At 40.5% G+C, this 23,322-nt stretch overlaps 1 long non-coding RNA gene across 1 annotated transcript in view; it reads left to right on the top strand.

The window, feature by feature from the left end:
* Positions 1-204: 204 nt before the first annotated feature.
* The window catches only part of LOC309654299, a 32,819-nt gene continuing 9,701 nt past the window's right edge, over positions 205-23,322 (top strand). The window contains exons 1-2 of the long non-coding RNA XR_014260116.1: positions 205-1,486; positions 1,974-2,218. This is a non-coding gene — a long non-coding RNA (uncharacterized lncRNA). The remainder of the gene's footprint in view (positions 1,487-1,973; positions 2,219-23,322) is intronic.

The following is a 23,322-nucleotide window of genomic DNA, read 5'->3' as shown; positions in this document are numbered from 1 at the left end:
GCTTAACATTTTATAGTTTGTGAAGCACTGCTGTATACCTCATTCTACTGAATGAAGACCTGAATGCCTCAGACACTTCTAGCACCAAGCTTCATGATCTTTAAGGTCTTGGATGAACTGGTATAGTGAAAAGAAAATAAGGTAACCTTGGACTTCACTAGGTCATAATTTCTGTGTTATGCAATGAAGTAATTCACTGCATTGGTCTAACTCTCGGGGTGATCAAGAGGGCAGGTTAATAAATCTTCCCGGCAGGGAGAGGAAAATATTAGGTGTTTTAATGTCTATTCTTTTGCAAAATTAATCAGTTACTTGCTATTTCCTTAAATAAATTATTTTTCAGAATACTTATAGCCAAAGTTTTGTAAGTCCAATCACGGACACTAGATGGCACCATAAGAACCTCACCTGCACCAATTCCTGACAGTCCAACAGCTCTTTCTCACAATTTACAGCCTGAAGATTTTTAACATAGAGTCTGGGGTGAAGAAAACTTAGAGAAAAGTTCTTTCATTTCTATGTAGAGACTATAAGTTTTCTCTCTAAGAGGTTGATCTCCTACTGTGAATAGTACGCAGAGGATCAGGACTCTCATGGGAAACTACAGACAGCGTGGATCAAGTCAGGAGACGTGGTCTGCGTCCCAGTGCCGATGCTTCGCAGCTGGTTTTCGCGGAGAAGGTCTATTTCCTGCCCCGTATGCATCTCATGGGATTGCTGGGAGGACCATGCAGAGTCATGGATGAGAACTGCCACGTGCTACAGTTAAAAACCAGGGTTCTTTCTACCTCTGCAGCCCCTCTTCCCGGGAGGCTCGTGCCTTGCACCAGCTCCGGGCCTCTGCTACCCGGGCCCCTGCCTGCTCTGTTTTCAACCACAAGCTCACTCCTCAAGCATCTGTAAAGGACTCTGACATCAGATCTGTTTTTCAACTTTCACTCAAGCAGCTGGAACTCACGCTTCTTCGTGTCCTCCACACCAGTGGTGTTCAGCTTCTCTTCAGTAGTCCTGTGGCTACTCGTCATCACCTGGAAGTGAACCCCGTAAAACCGTCAGCTTCACCTCCCATTGTTCCACAAGTCATCCCTCCTTTCCCCTCCCCACCTGCTCATCCCTTTCACTGCGATTCCAGCTCCTCCGCGTCTTCCTTCTCTCCCTGTTCATCAGCCCCCGCTTCTCTGCGCATAGAGCCCCTCTTTCTCTTCTCGCCTAGGCTCTTTAGTCTCCCACCAGCACCTACGCCTCCCTCACCCCAGTCCTCCGAGGCCTCCAGCCCTCAGGCCGCCACGGGACCAGTGCAGCCCTTGGTTTGAGGCAGGGCAGAGCGCCAAGTGGAAGAGCACAGGCGTAGAATTGTTTTATTGCTCTGACAGTAAACAGCTGCGTAAGTAACTCTGCCCACATTACTGACCCCTCTGAGCATCGGCGGTGGGTATTTTCGGGGGATGAAGACATCTACCCACAGGAGAATTAAGGGAGTTAGTAGGTAAGAAGAGATGTCCTAAAACATATTTTTATGCCTTTATCTTTTGCCTCTTCCACATATGTGACCTCCCCCTGCGATCCAGAGGTCCTTCTCTGGAGGGCAAGTGGATGAATAGGTAGGCTAGGATTATTAGAGTAAAACACAAATGAGAGGCGGGGTGTAGTTTACTTCTAAAACAGGTAACTGAGATATAAAACTAAAGGCCTGAAGAAAGTAGGGCCTAGAGATTATGCCAAAGTATACTTTGGAAACAAAACAGGGGAGAACCAGGTATACCTGCCTTCCGTTCCCCACCACAAGCAGAAAGGATCATGGGGACCACGGAGGAGGGGCCTCAAAGGAAACGGGCAGGGAGGGCGGAGGAGCTGGGTTGTCCCTGTATGGTCAGCCCCCCACGATGGCGGCTCCCTTGCTCGCTGTGCGTCCCCTGCCTGACCAGTCCCTGCCTCACCGACCCCTACTCACCTGACTGACCTTCCCTCCTCAGTACATGGCTGCATGCTCGCCCCGGCCCAGCTGGGAACGCTCATTAGATCAGAACGTCCGCACCTTGCTGGCTCATCAAAGGGGCGGTGAGGGGCAGGCTCCCATGCTGGTTTCCCTGGTAACCGATGAGCCACGCTGACGTCAATTCCCCCTGTAACTGGTAACCTCCCTCTCCCCGTGGTAGTGAAGACGGCCGCTGTCTGCCCCACAGGGTGGGGAGTCACGCCCGGACCTCGCTTCCCACAGGTAAGATCCTCCTATCCATGAACACCATTGATGTCTCCGTCACTGATTCTGGGGTCCTTCTACGGTCTTCAAGCTGGGCAAACACTGGGCTTACAAGCCTGCGGGGTGCAGCCCAACGGTCCCTTTTCAAGAGTCCTACACTCACCTAATCAGGAAACCTAGGTGGGTCCCTTAACCCCCAGAAGCAGGGATGTGGAAAGAAAATCCACAGCATATATATAGTCATTTAGCCCTCGAAACAACTCCACAAAACCACTGTTACCCACGTAAAACAACACCACAAGACTATTATTGGCCCCATTTTACTGAATAGGAAAGTGACAGGATTTTGACTCAGGCCAGCTGACTTCAAAGGCCGTGCCCTTAACCATCACCCTACACAGCCTTTCAGTAAACATCAGTTCCCTACACCCACCCCAACCCCACCTCTACTCAATGCCAGGGTTAGGAAGCTGAGTTAGGAAAGGTAGGCTGCCGTGTGTTTCATGCTGTTACGGTTTAAGGTCTAAACTCAGCTGGGCCTTCGGTTCTGCTTCATCTCCTGTTGTTTGTGCTTCGTCGGCTCCCTTCACCAGGCCCTGCAATGGGCCTAAACCCTCCACCTTCCCTGCCCCGCTCACCTCCAGCAGTAAACTCACCTGTGATTCATAGACAAAATCAGTGCCGTTAGGGGTGGACTCTTGCAGCTTCCCTCCTTCCCTCAACTAACTTATCTTCAAGGGAAGCCTCTCCTCCTATCCAACCAGTTTTCGAAGGAGAGGTTCCTCTCTCTCTCCTCTTTCAGACCGCTCCCTCCTTTGCTCTTGCACCCCCTCCAGGAGTTCTCTCAGGTGTCTCTTTTTCCAGTATGTTCAGCCTTCCCCCTCTCTGCTGGGTCCTTTCAGCATATAAACAAGGTAAGGTCTTTCCTCTCCTTCATGTCATTTCCATCCATAATTGTCCTAGATGTCAGAAATTTCCAAGCACCAGTCCCTGAACTCTTCCTAAGTAGTGATGAAATCTCACTAATTCATGATAAAAAGTTGAGCAAATAAGGATAATATAGGGAGTTTCTCATTAAACTAAAGTAATTCAATTTAAATGATTTTTTGTTCTGAAATTATGACTTTTTTTAAAATGTTCTGTTATTCTTTGTATAGGAGGCCCTCTGCATCTGTGGGTTCCATATCCTCGGATACAGAAGGCCGACTGTACCACACCATTTAATACAAGGGACTTGAGCACCCGTAGAGCTTGATATCCTTTGGGGGTCCTGGAACAGATCCCCCAAGGATCCCCAGGGATGACTGTATGCCCCCTATCAGAAGTGTGAAGACTTCACTTGAGCAACGAACAACCCTCTTTGCTGTAAGACGTTGAGATTTGGGGCTTCTTTTTTACTGTGCATAACCTAGCCAAGAAGTCCTCAAACTCTTTGGTCTCTGAACATCTCTACACTCTTTACACTCTTAAAAACTATTAAGGACCTGTATTGACTGTGTTTCTTTACTTTCTGTCTTCTCAATGCTCTGGCAGCTGGGACCTTGCTAGTGCAGGAGAGACTGCTCCTTTGAGGACTAGCTAATTCCTAGAGATGACAAACTCCCCCCTTGTGAATATACCTTTCATGTGCAAGCTAACCAATCCAAAACCATACCCCTCCGCCCCCATTACCACCCCCTTTACCCAGCTCTCACAGGGCTCTTATACTTTGGGCCAATACAGCGATATGTTGTTTTACTGCACTTCACAGATACTGCATTTTTTACAGATTGAAGACTTGTGAAAAACCTGCATTGAGCAAGTCTATTGGTGCCATTTTTCCAGCAGCATTAGTTTTTAATTAAGATATGTACATTGTTTTCTTAGACATAATGCTATTGCACACTTAATAGACTACAGCATAGTGTAAACATAATGTTTATATGTACTGGAAACCAAAAAATTCGTGTGACTTGCCTTATTGCCCCATTTGCTTTATTGCAATAGTCTGGAACCAAACCAGCAGTATCTCCGAGGTATGCCTGTGCTCACCTGTCCTGGTCACCTCAGGGCCAGATCCAGGAAACCCTAGGACAGCCCCTACACCTAAGAGCCTGCTGAAATTATTCAAACTAGCCAACCCTAAACCTGCTTACCCTGCCTTGCCTGTTCCTTTCTGCGAAAACCACAATAAGGCTCTCACCCATGCTTTCCCCTCACTCCTTCAACCTTCTGACTGACTAGTGCTTCCCGGGTGGCCCTGTGCGGCCCTGTGTGACATGGCAGGCCTCCTACTCTTGGGAACAGACTTCCCTTTAGTGACAGTCATCTCCTGGTCTATTGACCTAACCATACCTAAGTAATAATAAAGCCAACATTTTAAAACAGGACCTCAGTGGGCTTTTGTTTATGTGGGTTCTATATATTGATATTTACTGTTTTAGATATTAAAACTGAGAAATTTTAAAAATATGTAAATGAATCCATTATACATTAGCATAGTAATATCTTAATGAAAAATATATTTTCTAGAACAAAAAAATAGCTGTGAGAAGAGTAGCACTGTTTCAGTTTTTACAAATCTCTTTAATGTCTGGCTAAGCAGAATAAAGCTGGATTTTGGGGTCTGCTTCTGCATTCAAAGAGCTGCAGTATCACATTCTGGAAAACTCCACAATACACTCATAAGAGATTGAGAATGAAAAAGGCAAATAACATTTTAGCATTTAATCATTGATTTTGAAACTGACCTCATAGACCCACGGAAAATGTCCCCAGACCACACTTCGAGAATGCTAACCTACACAATATTGACTAATACAAACAAGTTTTTTAGAATTTAATTTTTTTCCAGTTGTATTGAGATATAAATGACATAGAGTACTGTATAAGTTTAGGTGTCCAGCATAGTGATTTGACTTACATACATCATGAAATGATTATCATGGTAAGTTTAATGAGTATCCATCATCTCATATAAACACAAAATTAAAGAAATAGGGAAAAAAACATTTTTTTCCTTATGATGAGAACTCTTAGGATTACTCTCTTAACAACTTTGATATGTATAGTACAGCAGTGTTAATTATCTTTATCACGTTGTACATTACATCTCTAGTACTTATTTATCTTAGGACTGGAAGTTTTGTAACTTTTGACTGCCTTCACCCAATACCCCACCCACACCCGTGCCTCTAGTAACCACAAATCTGATCTCTTTTTCCATGAGTCTGTTTGTTTGCTTTTGAAGTATAATTGACCTACAACACTATGTTAATTCCTGATATATAACATAGTGAATCAATATTTCTATACATTTCAAATTGATCACCACGATAAGTCTAGTTACCATCTGTCACCATACAAAGATATTACATAATTGTTTACTATTTTCCCCACACTGTACATTTCATACCCATGACTCATTTATTTTGTAACTAGAAATGTGTACCTCAGTCCCCCTCACCTATGTCTTATCTCCCCCTCAACTCCTCCCCTTGGCAACGACATGTTTGTTCTCTGTATCTATGACTCTGTTATGTTTGTTCATTTGTTTTGTTTTTTAGATTCCACATGTAAGTGATATCATAATTTGTCTTTCTCTGACTTATTTCACTTAGCATAATACCCTCTAGACCATCCATGTTATCACAAATGGCAAGGTTTCATTCTTTTTATGGCTGAGTAATATTCCACTGTGTGTGTGTGTGTGTGTGTGTGTGTGTGTATGTGTGTATCCATTCATCTGTTGATGGGCACTTAGGTTGCTTCCATATCTTAGCTATTGTAAATGATGCTGCTATGAACATAGGGTTGCATATATCTTTTCTAATTACTGTTTTTATTTGCTTTGGATAAATATCCAGAAGTGGAATTACTGGATCATATGGTAGTTCTATTTTTAATTTTTTGAGCAATTTCCATAATGTTTTCCATAGTGGCTACACCAATTTACATTCCTACCAACAGTGCACAAGGGTTCTTTTTTCCAATCCTTGCCAATACTTGTTACTTGTTGTCTTTCTGATAATAGTCATTCTGACAGATATAAAGGGGATATTTCATTGTGATTTTGGTTTGCATTTCCCTGATGATTAGTGATGTTGAGCATCTTTTCATGTGTCTGTTGGCCATCTGCATATTTTCTTTGGAAAAATGTCTATTCAGATCCTCTGTCCATTTTTTAATTGGGTTGTTTTTTTGATGTTGAGTTGTATGAATTCTTTGTATATTTTGGATATCAACCCCTTATCAGCTACAGTAAGTCCCCTGCTTACAAACAAGTTCCTTTCTGAGAGTGCATTCATAAGCCCAATTTGTTCGTAAGTCCAGCAAAATTAGCCTAGGTACCCAACTAACACAATCGGCTATATAGTACTGTACTATAATAGGTTTATAGTACCTTTCACACAAATAATACATAAAAAACAAACAAAAAAAATAAAGAAAACATTTTTAATCTTACAGTATGTTTCCTTGAAAAGTACAGTAGTACAGTACAACAGCTGGCATCGAGGGAACAGGCAAGAAGAGTTACTGACTGGAAGAGGGGGAGGAGGTGGGAGAGGGTAGAGCTGAAGGATCGTCAGCAGTAGAAGACTGAGGGCAAGCTGCAGTTTCACTCATGCCTGATGTTGATGGAACGCACATTCACACCTTTGAAAGTTCAAAACTTGAAGGCTTGTATGTAGGGGACTTACTGTATGTCATTTGCAAGTATCTTCTCCCATTTAGTAGGCGGCCTTTTCATTTAGTTGATAGTTTCCTTATGTGAAAAGTTTTTAATTTGATGTAGTCCCATTTGTTTATTTTTGCTTTTGTTTCCCTTGCCTGTGGAGACATATTCAAAAACAATATTACTAAGACCAATGTCAAAGAGTATACTTCTTACTTTTTCTTTTAGAAGTTTTTTTTTTTTAAAGTTATACACTTTATTTATTTATTTATTTATTTATGGCTGTGTTGGGTCTTCGTTTCTGTGTGAGGGCTTTCTCTAGTTGCGGCAAGTGGGGGCCACTCTTCATCGCGGTGCGTGGGCCTCTCATTATTGCGGCCTCTCCTGTTGCGGAGCACAGGCTCCAGACGCGCAGGCTCAGTAGCTGTGGCCCACGGGCCCAGCCGCTCAGCGGCATGTGGGATCTTCCCAGACCAGGGCCCGAACCCGTGTCCCCTGCATTGGCAGGCAGACTCTCAACCACTGCGCCACCAGGGAAGCCCACTTTTAGAAGTTTTATGGTTACAGGTCTTACATTTATATCTTTAATGCATTTGAGTTTATTTTTGTGCATGGTGTGAGTTGTCCAGTTTGCTTCTTTTGCATGTAACTGACCAATTTTCCCAACACCATTTATTGAAGAAACTGTCTTTTCCCCATTGTATATTCTTTCCTCCTTTGTTGTAGATTAATTGCCCATATAACTGTGGGTTCATTTCTGGGCTGTCTTTTCTTTTCTACTAATTTATATGTCTGTTTTTGTGCCAGTACCATGCTGTTTGGATTACTGGAGCTTTGTAGTATAGTTTAAAACCAGAGATTGTGATCTCTCCAGCTTTGTTCTTCTTTCTCAATATTGTTTTGGCTATTTGGAGTCTTTTGTGTTTCCAGAAATTTTTTTAAATTATTTGTTCTAGTTCTGTGAAAAATGCCATTAGTATTTTGATAGGGATTGCATTGAATCTGTAGATTGCCTTGGGTAGTATGGTCATTTTTAACAATATTAATTCTCCCAATCCATGAGCATGATATATCTTTCCATCAGTTTGTGTCATCTTCAGTTTCTTCAGTGACAAGTTGGTTGTTTAGTAGCGTATTATTTAGCCTCCACATGTTTATGTCTTTTGCAGTCTTTTTTCTTGAAGTTGATTTCTAGTCTCACAGTGTTGTGGTCAGAAAAGTTGCTTGATAGGATGTCAATCTTTTTAAACTTACTGAGACTTGTTTTGTGGCCTACAATATGACCTATCCTGGAGAACATTACATGGACACTTGAAAAGAATGTGTATTCTGCTGCTTTTGGATGGAATGTTCTATGTATACTTGTTAAGTTCACTTTGTCTAATGTGCTGTTTTAGGTCAGTGTTTCCTTATTGATTTTTTATCTAGATGATCTGTCCATTGATGTAAGCAGGGTTTTAAATTCCCCCATTATTACTGTGTTATTGTCAATTTCTCTTTTTATGTCTGTTAATATTTGGTTTATGTATTTAGGTACTCTTATGTTGGGTGCATATATATTTAAAATTATCATATTTTCTTCTTAGATTGATCCCCTTATCATTCTGTAATGCCCTTCTTTGTCTCTTGTTATGATCTATCTTGTCTGAAATAAGTATTGCTACACCCTGGCTTCCTTTTTGTTTCCATTTGCATGAAATAGCTTTTTTCATTCCCTCACTTTCAGTTCGTGTGTGTCTTTAGATCTCTTGTAGAGAGCATATATTTGCGTCTTGTTTTGTATCTATTCAGCCACTCTTTTATTTTTAAATTTAATTAATTTATTTATTTATTTATGGCTGTGTTGGGTCTTTGTTTCTGTGCGAGGGCTTTCTCTAGTTACGGCAAGTGGGGGCCACTCTTCATCGCGGTGCGCAGGCCTCTCACTTTCGCGGCCTCTCTTGTTGCAGAGCACAGGCTCCAGACACGCAGGCTCAGTAATTGTGGCTCATGGACCTAGTTGCTCCACGGCATGTGGGATCTTCCCAGACCAGGGCTCGAACCTGTGTCCCCTGCATTGGCAGGCAGATTCTCAACCACTGCGCCACCAGGGAAGCCCCACTCTGCCTTTTGATTGGAGCATTTAGTCCATTTACATGTAAAGTGATTATTGATAGGTATGTACTTATTGCAATTTTGTTAATTGTACGGGGGTTATTTTTGTAGTTCTTTTTTGTTCCTTTCTTCTTCTTTTGCTCTCTTTCCTTGTGATTTGATGACTATCTTTAGAGTTATGTTTGGATTTCTTCCCCTTTTTTTGGTGTGTGTATTATTATAGATTTTTGATTTGTGGTTACCATGAGGTTTATATATAGCAATCTATATATTTACCTGATTGTTTTAAGTTGCCAATCTCTCAAGTTCAAACACATTTTTAAAACCTGGGATTTTTACTCCCAGTCCTCATGTTTACTGTTTTTGACATCATGTTTTACATCCTTTTGTTTTGTGTATTCCTTAACTACTTATTGTGGATATAGATGATTTTACTACTTTTGTCTTTTAACGTTCCTACTAGCTTTATAAGTAATTGATTTACTACCACTACTGTACATTTGTCATTACCAATGAGATTTTTCCTTTCATAATTTTCATGTTTCTAGTTGTGGCCTTTTCTTTCCTGCTTAGAGAAGTTCCTTTAACATTTCTTGTAAGGCTGTTTCAAGGTGATGAACTCTTTTAGCTTTTGCTTGTTTGTAAAACTTTTGATCTCCCTTTCAAATCTGAATGATAGCCTTGAGGGGTAGAGTATTCTTGGTCATAGGTTTTTTGTTTCATCACTTTAAATATATCATATCACTCCCTTCTGGCCTGCAGAGTTTCTGCTGAAAAGTCAGTTGATAGTCTTAGGGGAGTTCCCTTGTATGTAATTTGTTGTTTTTTCTCTTGCTATTTTTAATATTCTCTCTTTAATTTCTGCCGTTTTAATTACAATGTATCTTAGTATGGTCCTCTGTCAGTTGATCCTGTTTGGGACTCTGTGATTTCTGGACCCGAACGTCTGTTTCCTTTCCCAGGTTAGGGAAGTTTTCAGCTGTTATGTCTTCAAATATGTTATCTGCCCCTTTCTCTCTCTTCTCCTTCTGGGACCCCTATAATATGAATGTTAGTATGCCTGATATTGTACCAGAGGTCTCTTAAGCTGTCGTCATCTCTTTTTATTCATTTTTCTTTTTTTCTGTTCAGTTCGAGTGATTTCAACTACTCTCTCTTTTAGTTTGTTGATCCATTCCTCTGTATCATCTAATCTACTGTTCATTCTTTCTAGTGTAGTTTTTATTTCACTTATTGTATTCTTAAGCTCCATTTCATCTTTCTTTATTTTTCCTTTTTGTTAAACTTCTCACTGTATTTGTTTATTCTTCTCCCAAGTTCTTTGAGCATCTTTCTGTTTTTTTGTTTTTTTGTTTTTTTGCCTATGCCATGCAGCATGTGGGATCTTAGTTCCCTGACTAGGGATTGAACATGCGCACTTTGCAGTGGAAGTGTGGAGTTTTAACCACTGGACCACCAGGGAAGTCCCTCGAACATCTTTATGATCAGTACTTTTGAACTTTTTATTGTGTTGATTACCTAGCTCCATTTCTCTTAGTTCTTCTTCTGGGGTTTTATCTTATTCCTTTGTTTGGAACATATTTCTCTGTTGCCTCATTTTGCCTAATTCTCTGTTTTTATTTCTATAGGTTGGTTACTTTTCCCAATCTTGATGAGTGGCCATTTGTAGGAGATGTCCTATGCATTTCAGCAGTGCACTCCCCTCTGGTCACCAGAGCTATATGCTCTCGGAGTGCTCCCTATGTAGGCTCTGTGGGCCCATTACTCTGAACTCTTTCTCAGGTAGATTGCCTATCTCCACTTCACTTGGTTCTTCTTCTGAGGTTTTATCTTATTCCTTTGTCTGAAACATAGTCCTCTGTCACCTCATTTTTTCTGAGTTGCTATTTGTATTTTATATATGTGGTAGATTAGTCACGTTTCTCAACCTTGGAGAAGTGGCCTTTTATAGGAGATGTCCTATGCATCCCAGCAGTGCACTCCCATCTCATTACCCAAGCTATATGCTTGGTGGTTCCCCCTAAGAGGGCTGCATGGGTCCTTCTGTTGTGTTAGGCTGACTATGTGGGCGGTCTGGTAGGTTTGGTTGGCCCCTAGTCCAGTTGGTTGCCAGGCCCTGCCTTCTGTGGATGCTGTTGGCTGCTGTTTAGTGGTGCCTGGTTACAAGGCAGCTGGTTGCAGAACCCTAGGTGGCCCCAGGGCTAGTGTTGGCTCAGTGGTGGGCAGAGTCAGGGTCCAAAAGACTGGGGTGGTTGCCCACCCACTTGCAGGTGAAGCCAGATCCTGCAGTTAGTGCCAAACTACTTGCAGGCAGATCTGGTTCCTGGAATCTGGCTGCAGGCCTAGGGATCCCAGAGCTTGTTTCAGATTGTTGGGAGGGGGAAATTTCCTGACACAGTTGTGTATGGGGTCCAGGATGTTCCAGAGATTGCACTGACCTGCTAATGGGCAGGGCCGGGGTTCAGCTGGTTCCAGGGTAGGCTCTGGCTTGCTGCTGGTAGGCTCAGTCTGCAGGCTGTGGGATCATAGTTTTCTGCTGCTGGTGTCTGCCCTCTGAGTGAAGCTGGTCTAGAGGCTAGTGCAGGCTTGCTGGTAGGAAGGCCAGTGCCTGCCCACTGGTGGGTGGAGTTGGATCTTGGCCCACTGGTGGGCAGGGTCATGTCTAAGGGTATTTCTAGAGATGGCTGTGGGCTCAGGAAGTCTTTAGGCAGCCTATCTGCTGATGGTTAGTGCTGTGTCCCCACCCAGTTAGTTATTTGGCCTGAGGTGTCCCAGCACTTGTGCCTATAGGCTGTTGGGTGGGGCCAGGTCTTGGCATTAATGAACCAAGATGGTAGCCACCAACAGCAGTGTTCAGGTGTTTGAGTGTCCCCCAGTATGTCTGCCACCAGTGTCTATGCCCCCAGGGTGAGCCATAGCTGCTCCCTGCCTCTCTAGAAAACTCTCCAAGACCAGCAGGTAGGTCTGGCCCAGGCTTCTATCAAATTACCTAGCCCGGGGTCCCAGTGCATATGGGATTTTGCATGCCCCCTTTAAGAGTGAAGTCTCTATTTCCCCCAGTCCTGTGGGGCTCCTGCAATTAAGCCCCCCTGGCCTTCAAAGCCAAATGCTCTGGGGGCTCCTCTTCCTGGTGCTGAACCTGACACGGGGAGCTTGACATGGGGCTCAGAACTCTCACTTCCATTGAAGAACCTCTGCAATATTATTATTCTCCAGTTTGTGAGTTGCCCACACAGAGGGAATGAGATTTAATTATATCGTGAGTCCACCCCTCCTACCTGTGTCGTTGTGGTTCCTTCTTCTTTTTTTTTAAATTTCTTTGTTTTATGTATTTATTTTTGGCTGCATTGGGTCTTCGTTGCTGTGCACGGGCTTCCTCTAGTCACAGCAAGCAGGGGCTACTCTTCATTGCAGTGTGCGGGCTTCTCATTGCGGTGGCTTCTCTTGTTGTGGAGCACAGGCTCTAGGTGTGCGGGCTTCAGTAGTTGTGGCTCATGGGCTCTAGAGCGCAGGCTCAGTAGTTGTGGCGCACGGGCTTAGTTGCTCCACGGCATCTGGGATCTTCCTGGACCAGGGCTTGGACCTGTGTCCCCTGCACTGGCAGGTGGATTCTTAACCACTGCACCACCAGGGAAGTCCCGTGGTTCCTTCTTTATGTCTTTAATTGTAGAAGATCTTTTCTGGTGGGCTTTTGCATCGATGATTGTTCTGCAGATAGTTGTGATTTTTGTGTGCTTGTGAGAGGAAGTAAGCTCAGGGTTTTTCTATTTTGCCATCTTGGCTGCTCTGTTCTTCCTCATCATAAAAGGCCACCAACCTTATTGGATTAGGGACCCACCCTTATAATCTCATTTAACCTTACTTATCTCCCTAAAGGCCCTGTCTCTAAATACAGTCACATTGGTCATAGGGCTTCAACCTATGAATTTTAGACTGGGGCAGGGGACACAATTCAGCGCATAACAGGAGGTGAAAATTGAAAACAGTGAGTGTGAGGGGAAAAATAACCAAGGCAAAGTGATATAATGTGTTACCAGGCTGGCTACCACTTCATACAAAACTTCAAAAAAAGATAAAGAAAAGGCTGGTCATTGCTTGGCACATTGGACTCTTCCAGAAGGGCTGCAAGAAAGAATTCCATCTCAGACTATTCCATGGTAGGAAGATGCTACCTGCCTGACTTCCCACCCCCCATCCCCGCCTCCTATTTCCTGTAAGTCAAGGTTCACCCCCATGGAAAGCTAACTCACCATATTACACGTGTGGTGTCATCAAGCCTTTCAGTGGCCACTCAGGAGGCTAGATTCCATTCTGCATGGTGTAGCATTTCATCCAAACCCAGAAGTTAGGGAGGGAAACAGCATGTGAGACTCCAAGCCTGGACCTTTAACTCAGACTTCAGCCAGTCTGACAAATGCAGCAAAAGTGGTGCTGGAGGGGGCACAGTCTAGGAGTTCAGCCATGTCTTTTGAAGGAAGGAGTCAGTTAAGACAGTCAGAGGTGTCTGATTCAGAACTACTACTGTTCTATCTAAGTACAGAGGTGGCTATCCTAAAGTCACAACATTTCCTGAAAGGAGCACAATCCTGAATGAAGGTCATTGGGAAAGTATATTTTGAAAGTCATAGAAACAATAATTACATTTTAAATGAAATGTAATGAAAGTATTTAATAACTGAATAATATAATTCATCCAATTTGAACCTTGACAGATGAGTCTTAGCCTATAACAAATATTACATTTGATATACTCTGTATCCAACTGTTAATGCTTGTTACTACACTGTATCCTTCAGATTTGCTTAAAAACCAATGGAGTAAATTATACTATAGTTTATTTTTCGCATGAAACATGTGAAACATCAAATTGCTGTGAAAAGTGTGAGAACTCAAGATACATGCAGAATGGCAGTCAAATTGAGAGCTGTCTTATCTCATCCAGGTAATTTTTAATTAAAGTGACATTGGGAAATGAGAAGGGAGATGACATGGGTTATACTTATTACAGGCCATCATGCCCTTGCTGTTTTAAAGAACAAAAATATATGACCTCTACTAGTTGACACTCAATAATAAGGAATGTCATGACTGCCTGCCAAATAGTCTTAAATACTGAACTGTAGAACATCTTCATTGCCATTACATCTTTTATGAGCTTTCAAATTACTTATTCCTGTTGTATTCATTGTTAGTTTCTAGGTTTATCACACGCATGTGTGTGTGTTTGTGTGTGTTTTGTGTTTAGGGAATGGAGCAGTTATTTCAAGTGGCTTATGGGAAGAGAGCAGACATGCTCAGCCAACCATATTAAATCTGTCCAAAGAATTGAAAATATATATAAGTTGTCACCTCCAAAGTAAACTGGAGTCAATGACAGAGTAGACAGGGATAGCCAGGCAGGTATGTGTTAGGTGTGGCCACAGGAACAGCATTCCCAATGGCCTTTACATCTGTAAAGCATACCTACAAATTCTGTGAACCAGAGGCAGATAATTAAGATGATAGTTCTGACGGCCAGAAGTCACACAAAACTCTGAGATCCACACACAGTACATCACGTCTCCTCAGTTAGAAATTTGTTCTTTTACTGATACCCGAGCACCCATGACCTCCAACTATCAATCTGTAGCCCCATCTTCTCTATCAAGTTCCAGACCATATATTCTACCTCGAAGTTCCACCTCAAAATCATCATGCCTCAAACTGAATCTGTCACAAGTCTCACAAACCTGCCATTCCTTCTATATTTCCTATCCTAGTTGATGATATTGCAAGTCACTTATTCTCTTAAGTTAGCCATTTAATTCATCCTTTCATAAGTAGGTTTTGGTGGTCGGCACTGGGGATATAACAGTAAACACAGCGAAATCCCTTTCCTTATGAATCTTATATTGTACTGGTGAAATGGGCACTAGGTAAAACACACAGGGGGGTGTGTGTGCACGCACGTGTGCATGTGTGTGTGTTAGTGTCAAGCTCTATGGGAAAAAAAATAAAGCAGAGTAAAGGGATAGTGAATGACAAAATATGCTATTTTATATAGGTTATCAGAAAAGTCCCAGTTTTATTAAATTCCTCTCCCTTCTTCACCTCCTGTGTCCAATTGGTCATTAAGCCCTGCCATTGATCTCCCTGCCCCTGGTGTCTCTCCTCCATCTCACTCCATTTTCCATGCTTCCATCCAAGTCATTCTTTTAAAATTCAAATGACTGTTCCTATTGATGATTATTGATGTGACGTTCCACTTTCTTCATGATTTGGTCCATCCTACCTTCTAAACTATAACATCTACACTCTTCAGTTGCCTGTGAGAATTAATTTCTCCACCTATATTGGTTCCAAATGTAGATAGGAATAAAACAGCTTTATCAATATTTGTTTTCCATTAGTCTCTCAATTATAATATGATCTCCTTTGGGTAAAGACTATACCATCATTCTTTATGTCCCCACACCTGGCCTGGTTCCTGGCACAGAGTTAGTAACAAGTAAATATTTGCTTGGTTCGTTTGAAGTGCAAAAAAAAATTTCTATTGAAATTAAATTTTCTTCTTCTTCCAGTAGAAGCTAGCTCTGGCAGAATTTCAGAGTGTCTAATTGTTACCTGATTATCCAGAGCTTTATAACTGTTGCCCTTGGAGACATCCCAGCAGAGTGATATTATCTAGACCACCAGGTGATAGGAAATTTTGTTCCCCAGGTGTCATAATAATTCCTAGTGAGTCCTTCCCAGAATTTAGCTTTGTGAACTCCAGGTGAGCTTGTCAGTTCTGCATGCACTCTGAAATTCTTGACAAAGGAGAGGGTGGAGGTTGACAGAGCCCGTGTTTTTGTAAAGCTCTCATCTTTCTGACGTTATCTAGGGCAGGGTAATAACTGAAGTGGTGACTTGACTGAGAAGACTCTTATATGAGGATTTTTGTTGTAGACTATGTCTTCTCCATAACCCAGTAGTGAACAGTGGTTAAAGACAAAAACCAAAATCAAAAAAACCCAAAGCAAAATAAAAAAAAAAAATTCTTGCTTTACTGTAATTCTGGTGACATCAGCAGAGAAAAGTTCAAAGCCAATTTTAATCATTCATATAGCATCCTCAAAAGATGAAAAATTAAACCAGCAGTTTACTATCTTCTAGAGATCACAGTGACATCAAAAATAGAACTCAGGTCTTCTGACTCCCAGTATGTATTTATTTTTTAAAGTAAATGTACATAGGAATTATTTGGATAAAATGTAAAAAGTACTTCAGATGGCCCTGTAATGACTTTAAGATACTAGGGGAAAACACTTTGAAAGCTAAATAAATTAATAGTGAATTTCAGATGTTTGTAAATTTAACTATTAGATAACTCTCATTTCTGTCCAACAAAATAAGCATTTAAAAATAAATATTAATAAATATCATTTACCCTTATGAACATATTAAACTTTGAATGTTTGAATGATTCTTCAATTATATTGATAGCAAATATTGATTTTTAGCAGGAGGAAGAACATTCCCTTAACTGAAACAAACAATGGAAAACTACCCATGGAGGGAAAATATATTTTTAGCTCAGGGATATGAGAGGTAGAAGATGTTTTTCAACTCAGTGTAGGTATTGGATCAATGCTATATTTGAAAGTTTTTAAAATTAAATTTATTTTATTTTTAATGATGTACAGTTGATTTACAATGTTGTGTTAGTTCCTGGTGTGTAACAAAGTGATTCAGTTACATATATATATATATATATATATATATATATATATATATATATATATATATATATATATATATTCTTTTTCATAGTCTTTTCCATTATAGGTGATTACAAGATATAGTTCCCTGTGCTATACAATAAATCCTTGTTGTTTATCTATTTTATATATAGTAGTTTGTATCTGCTAATCCCAAACTCCTGCTTTATCCCTCTTCCACCCCCTTTCCCCTTTGGTAACCATATGTTTGTTTTCTATGTCAGTGAGTCCATTTCTGTTTTGAAAATAAGTTCATTTGTATCATATTTTAGATTCCACATATAAGTGATATATGATATTTGTATTTCTCTGTTGGGCTTACTTCACTTAGTATGATCATTTCTAGGTCCATCCATGTTGCTATAAATGGCATTATTTCATTCTTTTTAATGGCTGAGTAATATTCCATTGTGTATCTGTGTGTGTGTATGTATGTGTGTGTGTGTATGTGTGTGTGTATATATGTGTATATATATATATATATATATATATATACCACATCTTCTTTATCCATTCATCCATCAGTGGACACTTCCGTTTCCTCCGTTTCTTGGCTGTTGTAAATAGTGCTGCTATGATCACTGGGGTGAGTGTATCTTTCCACATTAGTGTTTTCATCTTTTCTGGATATATACCTAGTAGTGGGATTGCTGGATCATATGGTAACTCTATTTTTAGTTTTTTAAGGAACCTCCATACTGTTCTCCATAGTGGCTGCACCAATTTACTTTCCCACCAACAGTGTAGGAAGATTCCCTTTTCTCCACACCCTCTCCAGCATTTGTTATTTGTAGACTTTTAAGATGATGGCCATTCTGACTGGTGTGAGGTAAGATCTCGTAATTTTGATTTGCATTTCTCTAATAATTAGTGATGTTGAACGTCTTTTCATGTGCTGTTGGCCGTCTATATGTCTACTTTGGAGAAATGTCTGTTTAGGTCTTCTGTCCATTTTTTGATTGCGTTGTTTGTTTTTCTGTTGAGTTGTATGATCTGCTTGTATAGTTTGGAAATTAATCCCTTGTCAGTTGCATCATTTGCATATATTTTCTGCCAGTGTGTAGGTTGACTTTTCATTTTGTTTATGGTTTCCTTTGCTGTGCAAAGCTTATAAGTTTGATTAGGTCCCATTTGTTTAATTTTGCTTTTATTTCTGTTGCCTTGGGAGACTGACCAAGAAAACATTGCTATGATTTATGTCAGAGAATGTTTTGCCTATGTTCTCTTCTAGGAGTTTTATAGTGCCCTGTCTTATATTTAAGTCTTTAAGTCATTTTGAGTTTATTTTTGTTATGGTGTGAGGATGTGTTCTAACTTCGTTGATTTACATGCGGCTGTCCAGCTTTCCCAGCACCACTTACTGAAGAGACTCTTTTCTCCACTGTATATTCTTGCCTTCTTTATCGAAGATTAATTGACCATAGGTGTGTGGGTTTATTTCTGGGCTCTCTATTCTGCTCCATTGATCCATATGTCTGTTTTTGTGCCAGTAACATGGTGTTTTGATTACTGGAGCTTTGTAGTATTGTCTGAAGTCTGGGAGGGTTATGCCTCCTACTTCATTCTTTTTCCTCAGGATTGCTTTGGCAATTCTGGGTCTTTTATGGTTCCATATAAATTTTAGGATTATTTGTTCCAGTTCTGTGAAAAATGTCATGGGTAATTTGATAGGGATTGCATTAAATCTGTAGATTGCTTTGGGTAGTATGGTCATTTTAACTATTTTAATTCTTCCAGTCCAAGAGCATGGGATATCTTTCCATTTCTTTAAATCATCTTCAGTTTCCTTTATTAATGTTTTATAGTTCTCAGCATATAAGTTTTCACCTCCTCAGTCAGGCTTATTCATAAGTATTTTATTTTTTTGGATACGATTTTTAAAGGGATTGTTTTTTTACATTCCCCTTCTTTTAGTTTTTGCTTGTCTGAGAAATTCTTTATCTCTCCTTCTATTCTAAATGATAATCTTGCTGGGCAGAGTATCCTAGGTTGCAGGTTTTTCCCTTTCAGGACTTTGAATATATCTTGCCACTTCTCTCTTGCAATGGTTCTGTAGAGAAATCAGCTTATAGCCTTAAGGGGATTCCCTTGTGACTAACTCTTTGTTTTTCTCTTGCTGCCTTTAGAATCTTCTCTTTACCTTCAACTTTTGCCATTTTAATTATAATATGTCTTGGTGTAGGTTTGTTTGGATTCATCTTGTTTTGGACCCTCTGTGCTTCCTGTACCTGGATATCTGTTTCCTTCTTTAGGTTTGGGAAGTTTTCAGCCATAATTTTTGCAAATACATTTTTGATCCCCTTTTCTCTTTCTTCTCCTTCTGGGATCACTATTATGCATAGATTGGCTTGCTTTATATTGTCCCATAGGTCTCACAATGCTTTCATTTTTTTTTTTTCATTTGTCTTTCTGTCAGCTGTTCTCATTGGGTGATTTCCATTATTTTATCTTCCAGATCACTTATTCATTGTTCTATATTATCTAGTTTGCTATTTATTGCCTTTAGCTTGGCTTTTGTCTCAGCAGATGAATTTTCTAATTTTTCTTGACTCCTCTTTATAGTTTCTAGCTCCTTGTTACCGTGATCTGCATTTCTATCTATAGACTTTCTTAATTCCTTCAGTATTTTTATTACCTCCATTTTGAACTTGTGATCCAGTAGGCTGGAGAGGTCTGTTTCACTGTTTGTTCTTTCTGGGGATTTCTCTTGTTCTTTTAATTGAGACTGGTTCCTCTGCTTCTTCATTTTTCTTATATTTCTCTGACTCTGAATTTACCTACTGTGTTCTTGAGGGTGTGGGAGCATCCCTGTGTAACCTGCATGAGTCTTATATTTTTGGTGTGAAGACTGTTTTTAGTATGGATGCCTTCCACATCTTTCCTCAGTGTGTGCTGAGTGTTGTCTCCTTCATAGGGGGCTTGATTGGTGTTGTGGTGACGACAGCCTGCACTGGATGTTGAGTGGGGCCTCCTCTTTGCTCTGTGGTTGTCACAGCAGGGGCAGGGTGTGCTCCTTATTTGTTGAAGTATTAGCTCTCAGATCTGTTTCTGAGCTGCAGTTTGAGGTCGGTGGTACTGGAGTACTTCCACTGCAAGAGGAGCCACTGAGTATTCCTTCATAAGAGCTTTCCACCTGGAAGTGTGCTCTCTAGGGTTGCCTATCACCCATGCATGCTCACAAAGTATACTGCCCTTGGTCCCACCTCAGCTGTGGGAATTCTGGCAACCAACCTGGATGTCCCTTAGGCTCCGTGCTCACAAAGCCACCAGCACAAATATGTTGGTCAGGCACTGCAACCCACCATAGTTCTACCCCTTGGTGCTACGGAATCAGCCCATACCCCAGCTGCACCTCTGCATGCTTAGACTTGCAAAGCCTGCAGCTGCTAACACTAGACCCACCCTAGCCATGGGAGCACCAGTAATCCACTTGGATGTCCAATAGGTGCTAAGTTTACAAAGGCCCTGGCGGTGTAAATCACCAATGTCATACAGCTGTCGGGATATGGCTCTGCAGATTTTAGCCCTGCTTCAAAGTCACATGGACCCAGGGATCAGCTCAGACTTCAGCCCCACCTCTGCGTGTTGGCAACCCACTGGCACTTGCATGCTCCCAGAGCTTGTATAGGCAGAGCCATGCCTGCTGTAGGCACACACAGAATGAGGCTGCTCTGTCAGGGCCCTACCCCTCACTTCCTGCACATGTTAACAATGGGGCTGCTATGGCAGACCTGGGCTCTGTCCTGAGCACACCCCCAGTTGCGACCTGGACCACACTCCAGCTCCTTCGAGCCATCTCCCTGCAGCCAACCCCAGTCCTCTCCCCAGGTCTGTCCACTGAAGCCTGAGTTTCAGCACCAAGATCCTGCACACACCAGCAGATGCACATCTCGGGCTGGGGAGAGCAGTGAGGTGTCCAGGACCGTCTGTCCTGGTCTGTCTCTGTTCTGCCTGCCATAAGCCAGTTGCTGCACTCTCCTGTGAGCCTCTGAAGCTCCCTATATGTCCCAAATGATCTCCCAACTGGTGAAGGGAGTTCCCAGGGTGAGGGAAGCCTTCTTTCACAGCTCCCTCCCAGGGGCACAGGTACCATCCTAATTCCTTTTTTTTTTTTTCTTTCACCCTATCTGGTTAAATAGTTATTTTTCTTGTAGTTTTAGTTGTATGAGATCTTCTGCCAGCATTCAGTAGGTACTCTGTGGGAATTGTTCCACATGTAGATGTATTTTTGATGTGTCTGTGGGAGGAGGTGTGCCCTACATCCTTCTATTACACCATCTTGATCTCTCAACCTTGAAACTTTTTAAAGGAATAAAATTATCTCAGTTAACGCACTAGACTCTTTTTCTTATTCTGCTTTCCAATAAGGGGGAAAAGCTCTTGCCGATGTAAATATTTTCTAATTAAAAAATAGTTTAATCTTTCTCTGATTGTGTGAGAGGAATATATTTTATTGCCAAAGAATAAAATTTGAAAACAGGAGTTTAATACTTATTAGTATATAAAACAGTTCTATGCTTCCATTATTTTTTTCCCTGGCTATCATTTTCAAGCAGAGTTTGTTTTATTGAGAGGAGAGTAGGTTCCACACAATGAGAAAAGTACAGTGTTATAGTAAGGCATACCTCTTCTCCTGCAGGGAACAGATGCCACACATTCTGCATCGTCCAGTTTTATAAGCAAGCCTTTTACCAGAGAACCACTAAAATTTTTCTTTCATATAATATTTGCCAACAATTATGTTGTAAATGAGTTCCTTCCTTCATAATGAGCTACTCAGAGCATAGATGCTGGAATTTTTTTTTCTTTTTTTTTTTTTGTATTTCTGTTGTTCTTTTTCCACAATTTTTAAATTGAAGTATAGTTGATTTATAATATTGTATTAGTTTCAGGTGTACAGCAAAGTGATTTGATTATACATATGTATATATATATCTATATCCTTTTTTAAAATTCTCTTCCATTATAGGTTATTACAAGATATTGTATATAGTTCCCTGTCCTGTATATAGTAAATCCTTGTTGTTTACCCATTTTATATGTGGTAGTGTGCATCTGTAAATGCCGTACTCCCAATTTATCCCTCTCCCCTTCCCCTTTGGTAACCATAGGTTTGTTTTCTATGTCAGTGAGTCCATTTCTGTTTTGTAAATAAGTTTGTTTGCACTGTTTTTTAGATTCCACATATAAGTGACATCATATGATATTTGTCTTTCTCTGTCTGACTTGTTTCACTTAGTATGATAATCTCTAGGTCCATCCATGTTGCTACAAATGGCATTATTTTATTCTTTTTTATGGCTGACTAATATTTCATCAGAGAAGGATCACTGTGTTGAAAACAGTCATTTACACTATCAAGAAAGTGAAAAGACAACCCACAGTGTGAGCAAAATATTTCTAAATGATATATTTGATAAAGGATTTGCATCCAGAATATATAAAAAACTCTTTCACCTTAACAATAAAAAGAAAAACCACCCAAATTTTTAAAAATGTGCAAAAGATTTGAATGGCCATTTCTCCAAAGAAGATGACAGGTGTCCAATAAGTACATGAAAAGATGCTCAACATCATTAGTCATTACAGAAATGCAAGTCAACCACAATGAGATACAATTTCACACCCACTAGGATGACTAATATTAAAAAAACAGACAATAACAGTTGTTGATAAGGATGTGGAAAATTTGGAATACTCATACATTGCTGGTGGCAACTGCTTTGGAAAAGTGTTTGACAGATCCTCAAAATATTAAAATGATCATATAACCCAGCAGTTCCATTCCTAGGTATACACACAAGAGAACTGAAAACATATATCCACACAAAAAAACTTGTACATAGATGTTCACAGCAGCATAGCCCAAAAGGAGAAGCAATTTAAATGTTCATTAACTGATGAATAGAATGTGGTATATTCATACAATGGATTATTGTTTGTCAATAAACTTAATGAAGTATTGATACATATCACAACATGGATAGTCCTCAAAAACAGTATGCTATGTGAAAGAAGTAAGTTACAAATGGCCACATATTGTATGATTCCATTTATGTGAAAAGTCCAGAATAGGCAAATCTATAGAAACAGGAAGTAGATTCCTGGTTCCAGAGGCTGAGGAGAGGGGTTTCTGTGGGTTTTTTTTTTTTTTTTTTGGCAGTAATAAAAATATTCTGAAGTTACATAGTGGTGATAATTCCGCAACTTTGTGACTATACTAAAATCTAGTGAATTATAGCATTAAATTTACCTTTTTAAATAATAACTCAACAAAGCTATAATTAAAAATATTATAAAGTCCTTAAAATATTTAAAACGGAAAATTTTTTATAAATATAATTTTTATTGATAGTATTGTCATTGGTAATAGAAGCCCAGAAGAAAATATGTAGGAAAACTGGTTAAGGCCATCCTCTGACCTATTCGCCTCATGGCAAGTTCAGCACCAAGGACAGCTCCCCTGCCTGCCATCTTTTCAAAACTAGCTTACAAAAGGCTACCAAAGTCCTGCAAAACTTTTCTAAAAGTGACATTTCTATTATGCTTTTCTTCTTTTCAACACTGCTGTATATTATGGCAGCTATGCTTGCCTTCATTTGTACATTTCATAAGCAGTTGACCAGAAGACAAAG

Source organism: Balaenoptera physalus (assembly GCF_965194825.1).
Source record: "Balaenoptera physalus genome assembly, contig: HAP1_SCAFFOLD_2537, whole genome shotgun sequence".
NCBI lineage: Eukaryota > Metazoa > Chordata > Mammalia > Artiodactyla > Balaenopteridae > Balaenoptera > Balaenoptera physalus.
This window is presented reverse-complemented; position numbering and strand designations above follow the sequence as displayed.